The 19,648-nt window shown below is 36.2% G+C and overlaps 3 non-coding genes across 3 annotated transcripts; all 3 read left to right on the top strand.

Moving 5' to 3' along the window:
• The first annotated feature begins 6,000 nt into the window (after window positions 1-6,000).
• LOC126831194 (U1 spliceosomal RNA) lies at window positions 6,001-6,162 on the top strand. Its single transcript, XR_007684172.1, has one exon. It is a non-coding gene; the product is annotated as a U1 spliceosomal RNA (small nuclear RNA).
• Window positions 6,163-7,599: 1,437 nt separating this feature from the next.
• On the top strand, window positions 7,600-7,761 carry LOC126831193 (U1 spliceosomal RNA). Its single transcript, XR_007684171.1, has one exon. It is a non-coding gene; the product is annotated as a U1 spliceosomal RNA (small nuclear RNA).
• Window positions 7,762-10,436: 2,675 nt separating this feature from the next.
• Window positions 10,437-10,598, top strand: LOC126831195 (U1 spliceosomal RNA). Its single transcript, XR_007684173.1, has one exon. It is a non-coding gene; the product is annotated as a U1 spliceosomal RNA (small nuclear RNA).
• The last annotated feature ends 9,050 nt before the right edge of the window (window positions 10,599-19,648 follow it).

Raw genomic sequence — 19,648 nt, 5'->3', positions numbered from 1 at the left:
ATGGGTAGAACTGACTGAGCACTGGGAACCTCTCTAGGGTAAACTGGTGAAGTATCCGTACGTGCCTTTTTAACCGACCCGAATATGTTATGGTCCATCCCAACACCAGTGGTTGCTGTCTGTACTTTGCTGTTTAAATCTGTATTCCTCTGCAAGTAGATAACAGTATGCCAGCTAGAAGACTAAATACCATATTGTGATTTAAAACAATATCAACAATAATAAGTTAACAGTGCGACAAAAGCGGATATATACTAATAATAACTACATATTATGTTACACAAAAACTTCTCATTTGAGAAATTCAAATAGTTAACTATTTTTTGCCGTACTTTGTAATTAAACAACAGGGGTGGTGCTCTTTTACCCAGAGATTATCTTCTAACCAGTATTCTCGACACCTATAGCCATAAGCCCAATTAGCTCGAAATATAGGTAAGCATGTCGTGTGTCGTACACTATCTAGAGTATACTTACTCGTTCTGTAACACTGGGTAGTAGGCCGGCACCACATCAGAAAACTAATAAATGTGTTTCGAGAAATTGAAATAAACCGTGGTCTATCGTTCCAGTTTTAAAATAGTGTATCACTTTCCGTTTGAGGAGGTCACATAGCTGACCGCTTTTGGTATTAAAAGGATATTTGAACAGTCATGTACGACTAGATTGATTGCAACGTGTACTATTTACGTCCACATGTTGGTCATTAACTAAGGAAGTGAGGAGGAAAACCCCCTGAGAGCTTCTGATAATTGTACTGAATGGAAGCTATGTGATGAGCGGATATGTAATTGAAAGGTGAAGGGCAGGTGGTCATCTTCGGTAATCCAGATCGCAGCGCTATGAATTCCGACATTATACGAAGATTTAGATGGCGTGACCTGGCTACCGAAAATAAGAAAATACTATAAAACATATTTATTTGAAAGCCGATAATGAACGTCTGCTAACATAAATGTTATTTTACAACATTTACCATATTATAAATCACTGTGAATTGTTGCTCTGGATGTTCGGGTCACCTTAACTTTCGAGAATCGTTTTTGTGATTTAAAGATACGGCTTATCTATATTATCGTAAGTGCAAATCCTTTAAAATAATATCTTAAGTGATTACATATAAATGTCTACAATGAAGAGTGAGTATCTGTCAAGACAAACTTAATGCTCTGAAACCGGATTATCTACATCCGGTTACCTGCGTGCTTTATGGGAAACGCAATTGTGTAATACCAGTGGTAAGAACTAGATATATTATTTCGTTAAAGCCCTGAACACAGTTATCATTTGAGCTGCAGCAAAGTAATTTATTATACTGTACATGGATTGAAATACAGTGGGATCTATCGTGTTTTCTGCAGCAACCGGGCTAATGAAGATGGACATGCAGTGTGCTAAGAAGGAAATTTTTCCGTTTTTTATATTTGTCAGGGGATCTTTAATGTACCGGTAATGGTACACTCGATGTTATTATCCATTTGAACAACTAGACATCTCTCCCCATGTCTGACTTTTCAGTTCTGCACAACTAATAATTCCTTTTTTTATCTTTGTGTTTTATTTGGTTGGCTTTCTTTTATTTGGGGGGAGGGGGGGTGAAAGGCTCGAAAATCCCGAGGTAACCGATGAAACCTGGGATCTCCTTAAGAGAGGTTAATATACGCTCGGTCTGATATATCTTACATTTCATCGGTATAATACGTACCCTATCGGCCTGTCGTCTATGAGTAATTCGTCGCATCGAAGTCCTATACCAGACCCCCCTTCGAGCACCACTATACAAGGGGTAACCGGAATTGAACTCGTGGCCTCCTGGTTAAAGCGCCTGCACCTTTCCCACCGAGTTGTAGCTCCTTAAATATACGACACTAACCAATGATTACTGCATACCCACACATGCTGTTAAAGGTCACACACCATATGTGACCTCCGCTTGGAAATCTGGAATGTGATCTTCAAGTTCGGCCTCGCTGCTTAACCTTTTCAGCCACCCATCTCAAGAAGAATACGGTCAGTTCTGTAGTTAAAATCCGTAATTTTGGGAGAAAAACAAACATGGAATTCCCAAGTTGCCGCTTAGAAAGACGAAATGCTGTAAGAAAAGATATATGCCATGTAGTAAATCATATGTTATCCCTTTTCAGATTGACGCGGCAATAAAACTGGTAGTAAAACTGACTTCAATATGACATATTAAATTATCCTTGTCAACTTTTAACAAGTTTGCACCATATGTTTCAACATTTTAAATATAACAAAAACCGCCCTTTAATGCATAGCACTTAAACAGCGAATAATACCTTTCTTCAAAATATACATGTTAATTGTGTATGTCGCGAGCGCCAAAACATAATAACTAATCATAAAGAAGATATATTAATACTAGTTTACAAATTATTGTTAGGCTTTGTTGTAAAATTATCCTTAGCCTTTGGTCTAAAATATTCTAACTTATCGAAAATAAGATAAACTAAATTTATTTTGAAAATTATTCTTAGATTTTGTTCTAAGTGTGTACATTAGCAGGTTTAGAGATAAATGAAATAAAATGCTCAAGCATGTGAGCGGAAAGGCTCTTAATGGTATAACTTATTTTATTTTATCGTTGAGAAATATTCTTAGCCTTTGTTCCAAAATGTTCTATTTGTACTGCAACAGACTAAAACAATGAACTAAGGATTTAACTTACTTTGTGGTCAAGCGGTCGACATTGTAAACGAATCTAAAATACACAAGACAACTGATTGCCACTTAATACGGAAACCTAATGGTATAGATCATTGTCCATCACTAATCGAAATAACACACTAGAAGAACCAAATTCAACACTTTATTTTGACCCAAATCAAAGAAGTTAGAACTCCTTTTACAAATAATAAATATTCCTCGGGCCTTTATAACACGAAACGAACTAGGGAAATGGGAAGCATGGTGATGTTAACAACCAACTTGTGATTATTCATCAGATAGAAACAATTGTTTCCGGTTTATTAATTACCACCAGACACCTCGTTAATAGATTTTTAATTACATCTGGTACTTAATTAAATTAACCGTCAGACAATGTTTAATTTGGCTTAATTTGAATTCAGCGTGAAAACTCCCTCGGGTAGGCTGATTTAAACTGGTTTGTAGTTTGGTGAATTCTAAAACTAATGATGGTTAGAACAAGGAAATTGGTCGTAACCTTCGACCTGTTAGTGGTAATATTTTGTTACTCTGTGCTCATATTTATAGTTGTGCATCATCAATCGTGTTCCGGAACGGCGGTGACTCAGTGAGCATGGAACTGGTTCCTAACCAGTGGATTCCAGGTGCGATCCCGCTTTTGGCCGTGAACATCCTTTGAGGTTTCCCCGGGCCGGGCTATAAAAATGTGTTCAGCGTCCATGTAAGAGAACTCATGGCAGTTGAAATTCAATGAAGAACCGGCGGAAATTTTCCACATGGTACTTTGCTATCGTGCCCGCTAAACAGTGAAAAATTACAAGCGAAAACACATCTAGAATGCCTCGGTTCAAACCCAGAGTGCTCGGTTCCTCTCATCAGGTCTATACATTGAGTTAAGACCATTGTAAACAATACAATTTAATCTGTGCTTTTTTCACTGAAACTAGTCATCACAGTAACCCACACAGATGTTTATATTATAACAATATTTCCAACTAGAATACCGCGGTGGTCTGAACTCAAGATGCCGGAGACCACTCACGTTGTCTATACTCTATAAGCGAAAGAAAATAAAAAACATTTTTATGAATTATCAATTAATATAATGCACTTGAACCAACTATGAAGTAGTAAAAATAAAGCTATTTTGTAGACTAAACATTCAAAGACAGGAAAGTACTAAGAGGAAAAATAATACATCTTGACAATACATATAAAAAATTTAAATTTTTCCAACGCAAGATAATGTTTAGGAAAAATTTGTATTCATTTCCATTCTGACATAGGAGCCATTAGCTCACTAACAAGTCACGGTGTTGACCGAGAAAGTTCTTCGGCATTTTCCAATCAGAATTAGGCTTGTCAGTCGTGTACGACAGGAATGATGGGAAGTGTATTTATTTGTTCGAATGGAGTAAACGATGGGGACCGCCTGTGCGCTTGTTGACGTACTAAAATGCGATGGCGATCAGGCGCAAACGCCGCTTCCAGAGCAGAATTTAACGCGCAGCACATCGCATGGCGTTTTCTGGTTTTCGTTAGCTAATCATGAAGTTTAATAAATAAACTATCTTCTATGAAAAGAAAATTAGAGCTTATCAAGACAATACAAGCACCTGGTACGCTAACTTTAATATCTCGTAGACTGATTACATGAACTATACAGATTACAAATTAACCCGTCTTTAATTTCGAAACCATGCTACCTTTAGTTGCTAATGAATATCATTCTCGCTAAATGTTAATTGGTGAAATGATTGAGTTTCATTCGAAGTCGCCACAAAACAGTACTGTATGATGTTCGGTCGTTACGGATAGGCACAATGATATCAGGTGCAGTTTTATGAGACACGTCTCTGTAATCTGTGGGGTTATTTCTCAGCTAATTTGCACGCCCATCTTCATAAGCATTGTTTTCCGAGCTTGGCTTAACTTGACTTAAACAAAGAAACACCGCACGTGTTCTCGCGTATTATTTTAGTCTAAGAATACATAGTGTCTTAAGCTCCGTACCAAGATGATTAAATGGGGGTTTAAAAGAGACCCGTGAAGCGATTGGAGGGAAGGGGGTAATTGTTGTACAGAATAAACGGATCAAAGTGATACTCCAGGGCCCTGTTTCACGAAATTTTAACTAAAGATAAAATCCAAATTTTAGTAGATACTTCAATTTTGATTGGGTAAGCACTAAAATCAATCTAGTATTATCAAATCAAATTACTAAAATTTTAATTTTATCTTAGTTAAAATTTCGCGAAACAGGCCCCTGGTGACCAAACACTTGTCGTCGAAAAGCATCACATCGAAATGAAATGAAATGGGTTTAACATCCTACTACTGTACGTTCCCCTCCGACTGGGCTTATGAAGACGGGACATCACACCGAGAATGAATAGCATTTCAAATATGTGTTCGTGTTGCGGAGCATTTTAAATATTTGTGGTCGTGTAAGTTTTGATAATTATTAAATATTCGAGTTAGTATTATCTAATATGCCTAGAAGCGCTTTACATACATAAAATATTAAAAATACACAAAAATCACAAATGAAATATAAAGATTACATCGTTATACCACATTGAAAACTACCTCACAAAATAAATATAAAAAAACGCAAAATAAATGAAAATACAATAAAATCAGCTAATAATATTATTAAAAATACACAAAAATCACAAATGAAATATAAAGATTACATCGTTATACCACATTGAAAACTACCTCACAAAATAAATATAAAAAAACGCAAAATAAATGAAAATACAATAAAATCAGCTAATAATAGGATAATTAAAATACTTTTTGTTATATCTATATTTTAACCATATTGTAAATACCCGTATATTGACTACCGCAGTGAAGCGCGTCGAAAGTATATTATGCAAATAAATACTTACATTTACCGACTGGATAAGCATGTCTATCTTAGCTTTAAATACGTAGTGAATGTGTGGTTTAATGGTCAAGAGCGAAACATTAAGTAATATACATGTATTGAATTAACAACACGAGGGACGAATATATTGTTTCCTTTTACTTACGTTTGATGTACGTTTTATAGATATAAGCGTTGGCATTACGTTTTATGTTATAAAGAAAAAAACAGTTCTAAACGATTAAAACAATACAAAATAACCAACGAATTAACTAAAGAAAAAGACAGCAATCTACATGAATTATACATTAACATATCTATGTTATTATTTTTGTCTATTAAATAATTGTTGATTTTATATAGTGTATACTATATCAGTAAGTATGACGTATATAAGGCCAGAACATATATCTATGTTATATATTATAAATAATAAGTATATATCACTGTATAACATACTTACCTGTACGGGAGTAACCTATATCATACAAACGGTCTCCCGGGGTTAGGCTACTCCATAGCACTCTGGAATAGCCGAACTCTTCGGGCACCTCTAAAGTTGGTGAGCCGGGTACATAATTTCTTAGTGTTGGGGACTGCGTTCGCGCTCTCCCCTTAAAATTCAAATAAAAGATAGTTGCCACATTTAAGCCAATGAACACACAGTTACTTGGTATGGGTGACTCAGTGAGTCACACGTTCGCTCGCTACACCTGGGGGGGGGGGGTGCTGCCGTGTTCCCCCTTGTGGGTGGTGCAGGACGAAGGGCCTGGCAAAGGAAAACGTATAGTCGTTAGGATGGGACGAAAAACCGAGGTCCCGTGTACACATTGGCGTACACGTAAAGTAAGGCTTTGCAGTTGGAATTTGATATAATATGCAATAAAAACGCACCACGGAAGTTTTCGCGAGACATATTGGAGCTGGAATGTGATTTTTGGCATGATTGTAGGCTGGACATTATGTTAGTCGCAGTATTGAGTTAACCAAGCGTTAAATCTCATTTCATTCAATCCCTTTACTGTCAAGGACTGAAAGTATATCTTGTGTACATGTTCTATAATTACCAATTACCATAGCAATTATAAGAGAATATAACACCCAATAATACATTCTACAGTAGATATCGCTTGTATGATAATTGATTGGTCAATTAAATAAATAAAAATAATGTATATTTGTAATAATCCATCCATATACGCATGTTCAAAGCGCAAAATTTAAGGAGTCTCTCGTCAATAAAACACGCATAAAAATCTGTTTATGAGTGAGTTTTTAGTTGATAGCATTTCCAGTTTGTGTTCTTGTTGCCGAACATTTTAAATAAGTGTGGTCGTTAGTTTTTATAATTGTTAAATATAATGAGTATTATAAGATTTATAGAGCAAACTTTAAACAATATGGTCAGAAGCGCTTTACATAGTTAAAATAGGAAAAATACACGAAAGACACAAATATAAAGATAACATCGTTATACCACATTGAAAACTACCTTACAAAATAAATAAATGAAACGCAAAATAAATGGAAATACAATAAAATTAGCTAATAATAGGATAATTAAAATACTTTTTGTTGTATCTGTATTTTAATCATATTGTAAATACCCGTATATTGACTACCGCAGTGAAGCGCGTCGAATTTATCGACTAGATAATCACGCCTATCCTCGCTTTAAATACGTATTGTATACGTATTTTATTTGCCCATTGCAAGTCAGTTGAGGTATATGGACTAATATAATATTGTTTCCTTTACTTGCGTTTGGTGTACGTTTTCTACATAATATAAGCGTTGACATTACGTTTTATGTTATAAAGAAAAAAACAGTTCTAAACCTTTAAAACAATACAAAATAATCAACGAATTAACTAAAGAAAAAGACAGCAATCTACATGAACTATATATTAACATATCTATGTTATTATTCTTGTCCATTAAATAATTGTTGATTTTATATAGTATATAATATATCAGTAAGTATGACGTATATAAGGCCAGAACATATATCTATGTTACATAATATAAACAATAAGTATATACCACTGTATAACATACTTACCTGTACGGGAGTTACCTATATCATACAAACGGTCTCCCGGGGTTAGGCTACTCCATAGCACTCTGGAATAGCCGAACTCTTCGGGCACCTCTAAAGTTGGTGAGCCGGGTACATAATTTCTTAGTGTTGGGGACTGCGTTCGCGCTCTCCCCATAAAATTCAAATAAAAGATAGTTGCCACATTTAAGTCAACGGACACACTGTTACTTGGTATGGGTGGCTCAGTGAGTCACACGTTAGCTCGCTAACCTGGGGGGTTCCGTGTTCTGCCTTGTGGGTGGTGCAGGATGGAGGTCCCGTGAACACATTGGGTACACGTAAAACACGCCTTTGCAGTTGACATTCGATATAAGATGTAATAAAAACGCACCACCCAATTGACTGTGGGTGTTGCAGGACGGAGGGCCTGGCAAGGGAAAACGTATAGTCGTTAGGATGGGACGAAAAATCGTGGTCCCGTGTACTCATTGGCGTACACGTAAAATAAGCCTTTGCAGTTGAAATTCGATATAAGATGCAAATTAAATGAAATGAAATGGCGTTTAACGCCCTACTGTTCTGCTCCTAACCTGGGCTAATGAAGACGGGATATAAGATGCAATAAAAACGCACCACCCAATTGACTGGAAGTTTCCGCGAGACATATTGGAGTTGGAATGTGATTTTTGGCATGATTGTAGGCTGGACATTATGTTAGTCGCAGTATTGTGTTAACCAAACGTTAAATCCCATTTCATTCAATCCCTTTTCGCGAGACATATTGGAGCTGGAATGTGATTTTTGGCATGATTGTAGGCTGGACATTATGTTAGTCGCAGTATTGTGTTAACCAAGCGTTAAATCCCATTTCATTCATTCCCTTTACTGTCAAGGACTGAAAGTATATACCATATATCTTGTGTACTCGTTCTATAGTTACCAATTACCATAGCAATTATAAGAGAATATAACACTCAATAACACATTCTACAGTAGATATAGCATGATAACAGTCATATGAATTTGATTGGTCAAGTAAAAAAAACCCTTTTTTTTATCAAAAAGGAACTACTTTTTGGATCCAGTAATACTGTTGAGGAAATTTCTCACTTACAATAAACGTGTTCGCTCCGTAGTGGCTTTGACCTTAATGGAAACACCGGGTCAATATAAAAGACTTTGCAACGGGTGACTTGCTGTCAAAAAAATGATATATCCCTGCGCCATAATTAAATGAAGTTCAGTAAAAGTAAATCTATAACAAAGAATTATATAGTCTGAAATTTGGGGTATAGGGGTAGCTCGGACCGGGGAGTAACATAGGCCAGGTGGCGTTAGTCTACCACTTCCGGTTTCGGGGTTATGACCCCCGGGCTGTTCGGGGTTGGCGGCTACACTAGGTCTGCCCCGAGTCTGAAATTTGGGGCATAGGGGTAGCTGTGACCGGGGAGTAACATAGGCCAGGTGGCGTTAGTCTACCACTTCCGGTTTCGGTGTTATGATCCCCGAGCGAAGCCGGGCATTCTGCTAGTAATGTATATTTGTAATGCGCTAAATAATCCATCCATATCCGCATGCTCAAAGTGAAAATTTAAGGAGTCTCTCGTCAATAAAACACACATAAACAATCTATTTCTAATCCGGATAATAAAGTTTTTATGAGTTTTTAGTTGATAGCATTTCAAATTTGTGTTTCTTGTTGCCGAACATTTTAAATAATTGTGGTCGTTAGTTTTTATAATATTGTTAAATATAATGATTATTATAAGATTTATAGAGCGCACTTTAAACAATATGCTCAGAAGCGCTTTACATAGTTAAAATAGGAAAAATACACGTAAGTCACAATGAAATGAAATGGTGTTCAGCGTCCTACTGTTCTGCTCCGAACTGGCTAATGAAGACGGGCATACGCCAAACAGTGTGCTATAAGGGAAATTTTGCCCGGACAGCGGCACCACGGCCTACTCTTATATCGAATTCCAACTGTCAAGGAATCTTTTACGTGCACGCCAATGTGTACAAAAGACCTCGGTTTTTCATCCCATCCGAACGACTAGACAGCTGTCCTTGTCAGGCCCTCCGTCCTGCATCACTGACAAGGGGGAACCACGCCGGAAAATCTGGATGAACTTTCTCGGCAAATGCAGGGATCGAACACCCGACCTCCAGGCTAGTGACCCACTTAGCCACCGTGACCCCTACGAAAGTCACAAATGTAATAAGATAACATCGTTATACCACATGGAAAATTACCTTGCAAAATAAATAATGAAACGCAAAATAAATGAAAATGCAATAAAGTTAGCTAATAATAGGATAATTAAAATACTTTTTGTTATATCTACATTTTAATCATATTGTAAATACCCGTATATTGACTACCGCAGTAAAGCGTGTCGAAGGTATATTATGGAAATAAATACTTGCATTTATGGAGTAGTTTATCATTTATATCCTCGCTTTAAATACGTATTGTATACGCATTTTATTTCCGCATTGTAAGTCAGTCGAAGTATATGGACTAATATATTGTTTCGTTTTACTTACGTTTGGTGTACGTTCTCTACATATAAGCGTTTTGATAACGTTTTCTTTATATTGTAAAGAAGAATAGTTCTAAAAGTATCTAATCTTGAAAACAATACAAAATAATTTAAAAAATAGCTAAAGAAAATGACAGCAATCTACATGAACTATATATTAACATATATATGTTATTATTCTTGTCCATTAAATAATTGTTGATTTTATATAGTATACAATATATGAGCAAGGATGACGTATATAAGGCCAGAACATATATCTATATTATATATTATACACAATAAGTATATATCACTGTATAACATACTTACCTGTACGGGAGTTACCTATATCATACAAACGGTCTCCCGGGGTAAGGCTACTCCATAGCACTCTGGAATAGCCGAACTCTTCGGGCACCTCTAATGTTGGTGAGCCGGGTACATAATTTCTTAGTGTTGGGGACTGCGTTCGCGCTCTCCCCATAAAATTCAAATGAAAGATAGTTGCCACATTTAAGTCAATGAAAACACAGTTACTTGGTATGGGTGGCTCAGTGAGTCACACGTTCGCTTGCTAACCTGGGTGGGGGGGGGGTCCGTGTTCCCCCTTGTGGGTGGTACAGGACGAAGGGCCTAGCAAAGGAAAACGTAAAGTCGTTCGGATGGGACGAAAACCCGAGGACCCGTGTATACACATTGGCCTACAGGTAAAATAAGCACTTGCAGTTGGAATTCGATATAAGATGCAATAAAAACGTACCACCCAATTGACATATTGGAGCTGGAATGTGATTTTTGGCATGTTTGTAGGCTGGACATTATGTTAATCACAGTATTATGTTAACCAAGCAAGCGTTAAATCTCACTTTATTCATTCCCTTTACTGTCAAGGACTGAAAGTATGTACCAGATATCTACTCTACATGTTCTATATTTAGCAATTACCATAGCAGTTATAAGAGAATATATCGTGCTGTAATATCATACCAAATTTAAATGTTACCATGGAAAAGAAAAACAGCAGTAATCTATAACAAATTATGGCAACAGCAAAAAATATTGTAATTTTTGCGAATAAATTTGAAAAGTGTATGAAAGAAACAGTTAAATTACCAATAACGCTGCAGTGCAAATGACCTTTCCTGGGTTGTTTCATGTGGAGTAAACGGAACATTTGTAGACAATTTCAATTTGTTTTGATTAGGTTGGCTCCACGTATGGTCAAACTTCTAAGGCAGAGGGGAAGTTGGATCATCGTTTCTAAATGTATGTTGTAGATCGCTGTTCATTGACAGCAATCAAATTGCAATCTGGGTACGCTTTCAATTTCCGTTTACGACTGTCAGTATAAATCTAGCTTATTAAAGAAGTAAATGCTTATTGATTGATAATTAGGGACACTATACTAAGGTCAGAGGTCATGTTGGTCGTTTTACATCACCATATCACTATTTTTATAATTCCATGAATATTGTAACTTTAAAAATAACATGAGATCACGAGTTCTTATACTCGTCAACAATAGAAAATCTACATCAGGTTGACATGCACGTAAAAGAACCCTTGACAGATGGAATTCGACGACGAGTAGGCTGCAACGCCGCTGTGGGGACAAAATTGCCTTTATAGCAAACTGCGTGGCGTCTTCATTAGCCTGATTGGTGCAGAAATGTAGGACGTTAAACCCCATTTCATTTATCTAACAGGTTTATAGACATCTTTGTCTTTTGTTGAGGGGACAGTAGTTGTGATGTAATGAACGATCTAAATACAGCTGTAAATTTCCTGCCAATAACTTGTTCTTTAAGATAGTTCATCATCACAAATTATATAGATAAAGAGAGGAGATTTGTTTTTTTATTTTTTTTTGATAGAAAATTATATGGGAATCTTAGACAAGATTAAGCAAGGCCAGTTGTACCTGCAATAAAGTCCAAATGGAGCAGAACAGTAGGACGTTAAACCCCATTTCATTTCATTTTCACGTGGTCATGAATGTAACCTGTCTATTTGTAACAAGTCATTATTTTTCCCGTTTGTAAGGCCATTTTCTTGATGTTTTGGTCTAGAACCGAAAAGGAGTGCATAAATTCATTGGACCATATCTAGAAAAAACTCGAAACGGTCAACCTTTTTCAATATTTTTATCAGGTGACTATGATAATTTGACTCTTTGTGGGTATACACATTAAGATCATCTGAATGTTCAAAACTATGTTATAGACCAAGAAATTTCACGTATATAACATTTAAGTCAATGGGGAGAGAATTATTAGTCTGAGACCATAACGACGGCGTGTTACATTATTCTTGTCCACCTAATCACAACGACCTGATGATCGCGTCAACACACTTTCAATTTCATAGTAATTTAGACATTCATTGAGACCATTTAACAACTTCAGATAAGTTTGAAATAAATTAACGAAAGTGTTGTATTATGTTTGATTGGATATATTCAATTATGTTGCCCACCACGTCCATAGTTAGTGGTTGTTAACGTGTATCTACCTCCTCCAGCGATCAAAATTATGATTGTACGTAGACGATCCTTTCCCACCAACAACTATGATAATTGTTATCGGCGACTTCCTATTTTATACTAATGGTTAACCGGGCAGCGTTCAATAGTGTCCATGTCCTGTGTAAATCCTTTGCGAACGAGTTGTGAAAACACCTTTTGCCTATCTTAATCTCAAATATCAAATAGACAGTTTTGTTTAAATTCGCACCCAATCTAATAATGATTTTAAAGTCTTTATTATTCGAATTTCCTACTAAATAAAATATTTCATAAAACCAAACTTGAAAATAAGGTTTTACACTGGCTTACGTGCTAAATTTTCAGCCAATCAAAAATTTGAATCCTTAAAATATTTTAGTTTTTAAGTTTTCGACATGGCATCTGGTGGGTGGGGTAATATCAGACTTTATATACCGTTGTCTTTTCATGTCTTTCGTTACGCTACTGAACACTACCTTGATTTTATTATTCAACAGTAAGTATAGATAATTGTAGTAACGTGATAATACACGTTGATGTTAAAGAAGGTCGCAGTGTATGTCTGGATCTTCCCGATTAATTATCAGATTTAATCTTTACTTCACAGACTTCACTTAACGTCACGCTAATCCTTTAAATCAGTTACACAGATTTCATTTTCAAATTACATTCATTGGTTTCTAGATTTAAACACGGGTCTGTTGTAAAAGATATTATCGTGCGGAAAGTCTCAAAAATTAGAATTTCTCATTCAGCAAGGTACAAAGACTAGTACCGTGAGTACAGAAGGACCACATAAACAAAAACCCATAATCAAAAGCACGGGCAAGATTATATTCCTGAAGCAATTCCCCGTGAAATCCCTCTCTAGCAATTGCTGTATTGAGACTGAAAACGTAAGTCTTTGACTAAGCGTGATCATTTTCATCGTTCAATCAAATCTCTCCTGAATGCAGTATAAAAGGAATTTTCATGACTTCCCAATGTTCGTTAGTGCTGATTTCGAGAAAAATTTTACCGTTGGATACATTGGGAGCAAACATCGATACTCGCATTGGTAAAATTGACCGTCGCTGAAACTCGCGATGCGAACGAAAGTTCTTTGAATCAAATCTATGATATATATTCTATAAACGTGTCTATTTGTATCAATCATTACTGCCTACCTTTAAGTATTCCATAATATTTATCCATTTTTGTGAAGAAAATCCATGTATTATTTATCATTTTAAAAAAAAAATCACATGTATTTCCGTCCAGTTTGTTGAAACACAATACGTAACATGACAGTCTTTTGGTATGCACCAGTTAATTGAGCGTAATACATTTCGGGCGTTATGACGAAATGTAACCTTGTTTGTCACCAGACACTTTATGGTAACATATTTAGAGCTCTGGTTAACCCCGATTGATTTTGTTACGTAGTAATCTACTGGTTGTTGATCGGACAGTTAACCAGTCATAATTTGGGACAGAAATTGACGCTGAGTACGGCAGTGATTGGGTGGGATAAGGTTTAATCAAACGAAACACTGCGGGGAGTATGGGACAAGACGCCCGATATATACATATTGCAAGCAATAAACAACCAAATGCTACAGCGCTCTACAGCCCCGGGACTGTAGTGATACCATATTCATGAAGCAATGGTCCGAGAAATCCCTCTCTGGCCATTGCTGGATTGGCTTCTGATACTTGAGCTTTTGAGGGAGTTTGTCTATTCTTCCCGTTCAATCAAATCTATCTGGGGTCTTCCCTAAAACTTTGGACAGTGATTTAAGGCATTAAAAACGATGAAAGTATTGTTCGTCTCCAAACAGTATTGTTTACATTGTGTCCATTTTGATAGCCTCGTTTGTCACGCAATTAGTTTTCTGCAATATCCTGCTATGCACTGGTTAATTGGCCATAATAAAATCGTGAGCCATGACCTGGTACGGGCTAGTTGGGGGTGGGGGATGTCATCAACACGAAACGAGGCCCAACTTTTCTGTGGTATTTTTTTTTTTTAACGTAGATTACGATGCCGGGGGTGATAATCAAGGGTGCTGGCTGTTGGGACGTTTTCGATATAGTCGAGGTCAATGGTCAAGTGGGATCGTTTACCTGATTGTACGAAAAATGAGCGAAGTCAAATGAGCCGTAAGCAGAGGTTAGTGTGGACTGCAAGGGAAGACAACTCTGTTTGGGAGATTGCCCTGGGTGTACGAAAAATAACATTTTTAGCTTGTGGATCATCTAGGGGACACAGTTTTTTATTCGATTTTAAAAACCGTTTAAATATATCACCGTTACACAATAGCTAAGGTTGAGCTCGACTATCGGGAAAATCAAAACGAAACTGAACGACAAAATGGCCGCTCCTTGTACGCAAATAGTGTAAGAGTATGTAATAGGAAGGTTGTGGACCCTCTAGACGTCGCAAATTTTGTCAGATTTTGAAGAAACTTATAATGTATGTTTATAGCCCAAAGATCTCAGTTCAGTTCGATATTATCGCATTTTATACTATAACTTCCTGGATTATGGCACCTGATTGTACGAAAAATCGCATTTTTGTTTAGCTTATTCTCTATCTATCTCTTGCAAAATGTTGGCGATCTTGCCTAGCAACCGCTGGTTAATTCTTTTAATGATGTACTGTATTACATCCGCTGATCGTTAAGCGCAAAATATCAACGGTTAACATTCTTCCGACTTGGATTAAACATACATTATGAAAGAGCTAAATCTGCCTATTGCAGGTATTTCTTTAGGCCTGAAATGTTATCTAAATTATTAATTAGACATTAATTAACTTATCCAGACCATATTCAACTCTCGATGTCAACACTAGCCCGCGATAATTACTGGATTACGATCAGATTTGCTGCTCAACTTTCATTCATGATTTAATCATGAAATGGATAATCGAGACTATGTTTTATTTATCGTACCGACTTTAGTAATAATGATCGAGGCTAGGCCAAAAATGCAATCGCTAAAATCTCAGTTCAGAGTGGATCAATTTGACTGAAATGTTCAGCAAATTCCCTTTACATTATTTAGTTTTTAACTGTTGTAGTGAGAACTGTCAGCTCTTTATCTAATGTCCCATAACGCGTCTTTAAATTGCATTTAAAAAGGCCTATCAGCATCTGATTAAAACACAGATCCTATTTCGTTTCGTTTTTATAGTTCAAAATTTCGTTTTACTTGTCTTCACAACACTAGGATCTGGACGAGATGTTATATCACAGGCGTTCTAGTTGATGTGAGGAATTAGTCAATGAAACAGTCTGATTAATCAATGTCTGACGTCATAGGTCAAAAGCCGCTCGTATGACCCCTGACGCGACCTCCCAGTACAACTGGCCAGATCTTCATGTTGTGTAGCCCATCGAAAGTATAAAAAAAAACGAAACGAAACATAGATCTGTATTTTAATCAGATTGGCCTATCAGTGGATTTTTCCTTAGTGGGATAGGTGGCGAATGCTTGTTTATCCCATTCAGATGATGCCGAATGTTGTGAAATTTTCATTTTATCATATCTTCGGAAAAGCTGAACGGAATTGAACCATATTTGAGGCTGATATTCCTTTTAGAGATTCAATTTTATAGTTTTCGAGGGTTTTCAAAATCCATCAGATGCCAATAGTTGGCTTTTACATACATACATACATACCTACTCTAGTGGCCTAAGCTATCTTTTTGTGAGTTTCTTTGACTGCTTGTCTCATACATAATTGTATGAAGTATCATTATACTCGCATGTCTTGATAATCGTTTCACAGCAAAACTAAAAAACAAACATACCTTTAATATTGGCCATGACATTTTAAAAAAGAAATTATGAAACTTTCAGTCGATATTGAATTCAATGACGTATATGCAACCGACTCAAAAATAAAGCACCGTTCACACTATCATAAATAACACTATATGAAGCCACGAAACACGAGTTTTTGCACGGTCTGTGACCCATAACAAACTCCAGTCGATACACTAATAGTATTCCGATATGTACCTAAAATTTATGACGTTTTACGCTGAAGATTTACAACGCACAAACCTCCTTTTGAACATGTGTAAGACGTATGCACAACATGTGCATAATTCGCCTAAAGTCATATTCCTCTTCACAGATAAAGTACCGATTCATCTTGACGCTTGAGAAATATCAATGCACTCTCAATAAATTATGTTACTCCACATCAGACGTTTCCATGTCTTAGAAAGAGCAATTGAAGTGCTTTTCATGAGGTCCGCTAGGTACATTCTAATCGCAGATGATGTGTCCTTGAAATTAGTTTTTTTTTACGGATGGCAAATATTTTGTCTTAGATCGCAAAGAATGTTCGTGATATGTTGTTTACCAATATCATACCATCGGATTGTTTAATCTCGTTGGACAGTGTTGTGACCTAAGGTCTAACCCAAGGCCAAAACATTCACGTAACCATAAAATACATAATAATAATAATGATCGACAAATTTTGTTCGTTCGTTAAAAGAGAATCGCATTGCACCATAATCATAAACACATACTTTATTTTAGCGTACTAATGTCCGCAGTACCAAGTTTGTTGATTGAAAGAAGTAATTATGTATTCAAAGGATATTAGCATTGCATAAATAAACATAAAACACATGTATTTTAGCCTAATAGTATCCGAAGTAATGCGTTCCTCGTTTATTGGTTATAATTTTAGCCTAATAATGGTCGAATTACTGTATTGCTTAATTTGGTTAAATGATATTCGCATTGTACAACACATACTTTATTTCCGCTTAATAATGACCGAAGGAATGTGTTCGTTGGCTAAAATAGGTTCGCATTGAAAAACGTCTACTATATTTTAGCCTATTAATTGACCGAGGTACTGTGCCCGTTGGTTAAAATCATAAACGCATACTATATTTTAGCCTAACAATAATTACAGTACTATGTTCCTTGGTTCAAATCATAAAACGCATACAATATTTAAGCGTAAAAATTTAAAATCTTTAAGGTTTATATGGATAGAAATAGTGCACGAGCCTGTAAAACTGTATATCTACACTACTCTAATTGCAACATGAAAATCGTTTAATAAACTATACCTCGTGGCCCGATGGAGAAAGACCATTATTAATTACGTCCCGTATTATTTATAGACCTTCATATAGTCTAACAGTTCCCAATTACAGTACTATATTCTGATCTCAAAATTGACCAGAGATATAGTTAGTTCATCGCTGTAGTAAGAAACCCCTCATGTTTAGCTGACATTTCCAGAATGGAATGGTTGGAGGGAAAACTTGGCCTTGTATTGATTTGAGTCATGGAATCTCTATTAAGACTCTGGTAGTGGTTTTATAATTATCGTTTCAACTACCGCCCAATTCCCCTGGCACATTGAACCAATGCTCCAAGCATTCCACTCATTTGTTTTACCTGTCTACTGCCGGTAACCCTAGTGACACGAGCTACAGCAGACGCCAATTGTTTTAAAGCTTCTACAAGTCTCCGTCATGTTGTTTTGACATTTTATGACAGATCTTGAGGATTCCACTCACAACAGCATTATAATTGCTATAAAGCAATCATTATCCCCTTTTAGAGACGCAGACCGTGAGCAGCCGAACACAACCAAGGTTCAGGAGAGGTGAGCCAAGACGGAAAGAATATCGATCGTGGAAATTATGAGATGTTATATTAAAATTAATTTTTATGCGCGAATTCTTAAAAACACATTCATCAACTATGATACACGCTGAAGAAGTTCACCAGAATATAAGATAAGAACATATCCTTATCCCAATCAAGTTGATAAGAACCAATTTAATCTATGTTGAGAAATAAAATTAAAATTTTATGTTATCCGAGTTTCTAAGTTCCATGTTCGCTACGTGGCGTTAGAGTCATGAATATTAAATGATGGGAATCATTAGCTGCTCGCAGATAACAGTCAGTTTTATCATATAAGGTTCTTTTTAAATCACACATTTTAACCCTCAATCATATCACCAACACATGATGTCTTTTTTTCATTTCTCGACCACAATGTAATTACTGGAAACATCTTTCTTTTTTTTCTAACCAAGAGAAATACTTTATGTAAAACCTAATTAATGACTTTAACAATGTCATAAAAATTATATTCTGATGCAACTGCGGCTTTGACTGTATAATTAACACTGCATGCGACATGTTTGGAAAAGATATTTTCCTCGCTTGAATTGCCCAATTCCGTTAATAAAGAAATTATGTCACTGGCAAGTTGTGTTTCATTAATTATCATGTCATCTTAGTTCTCCTGTCTCCCCTAAAAGTCAACAACAGAACTCAATAGGAAATGACGATCGCCAAAAAACGTGTTAGCTTTAGCAGAACTTTTCCAGATTAAGTTTCACTTTCATATCCTTTCGGAAAATGAAATATGATTAAGTTAAATATTTTTTGCAGATTGTGGCCAATATATTCGTTGGTGATTTGATGTAGTGCATATTGATTTATGGATAAAATGATAACTAAATTAGGCCGATTATTTCAAGGGTCGAATCTGGTCTTTGGTAATTACCAGTTCCCATAAAAGCCATCAATTTGGACGCCTAGTATCACGGTAGACGTTTAAATGACGAACAGACTTTACATTGTGTGGGGATGAGGGGAGATAATCTAATAGACGCGTAGCTGGTGCTAGCAGAAGTCAATGTTCCTCATCTTAATCAGAACAGTGGTTTATCCCCAGTCTTCTTCCTATCATGGTCCTTGGATAGTCATCACTTCGTTTACGCTGCCATTTTTTCACTCTCTTTCGCGCAAATTGAATTTGCAAATCTCCAGCATTGTGTGAAGATAACGAAGCGAGTAATTGTAGAAATGGGATTATCACTTGATATTGATGTGTCTAGTTTAATACCATTGTAGTAGGCTTCTCGGGCTTCACGTCTTAAATAAAATCAATCTACGTTTGTTTAAGGTTTATTACTGGAATCAGAGGCGACATAGCAGCAACGACTAAGCTTCTCAATTTTAGATAGACCGATACTATATTTTAAAGGCCC

Source organism: Patella vulgata, chromosome 8, assembly GCF_932274485.2.
Source record: "Patella vulgata chromosome 8, xgPatVulg1.2, whole genome shotgun sequence".
NCBI classification, from domain to species: Eukaryota; Metazoa; Mollusca; class Gastropoda; family Patellidae; genus Patella; species Patella vulgata.
Note: the sequence above shows the minus strand (reverse complement) of the source record. Positions and strands in the feature narration are given on the sequence as shown.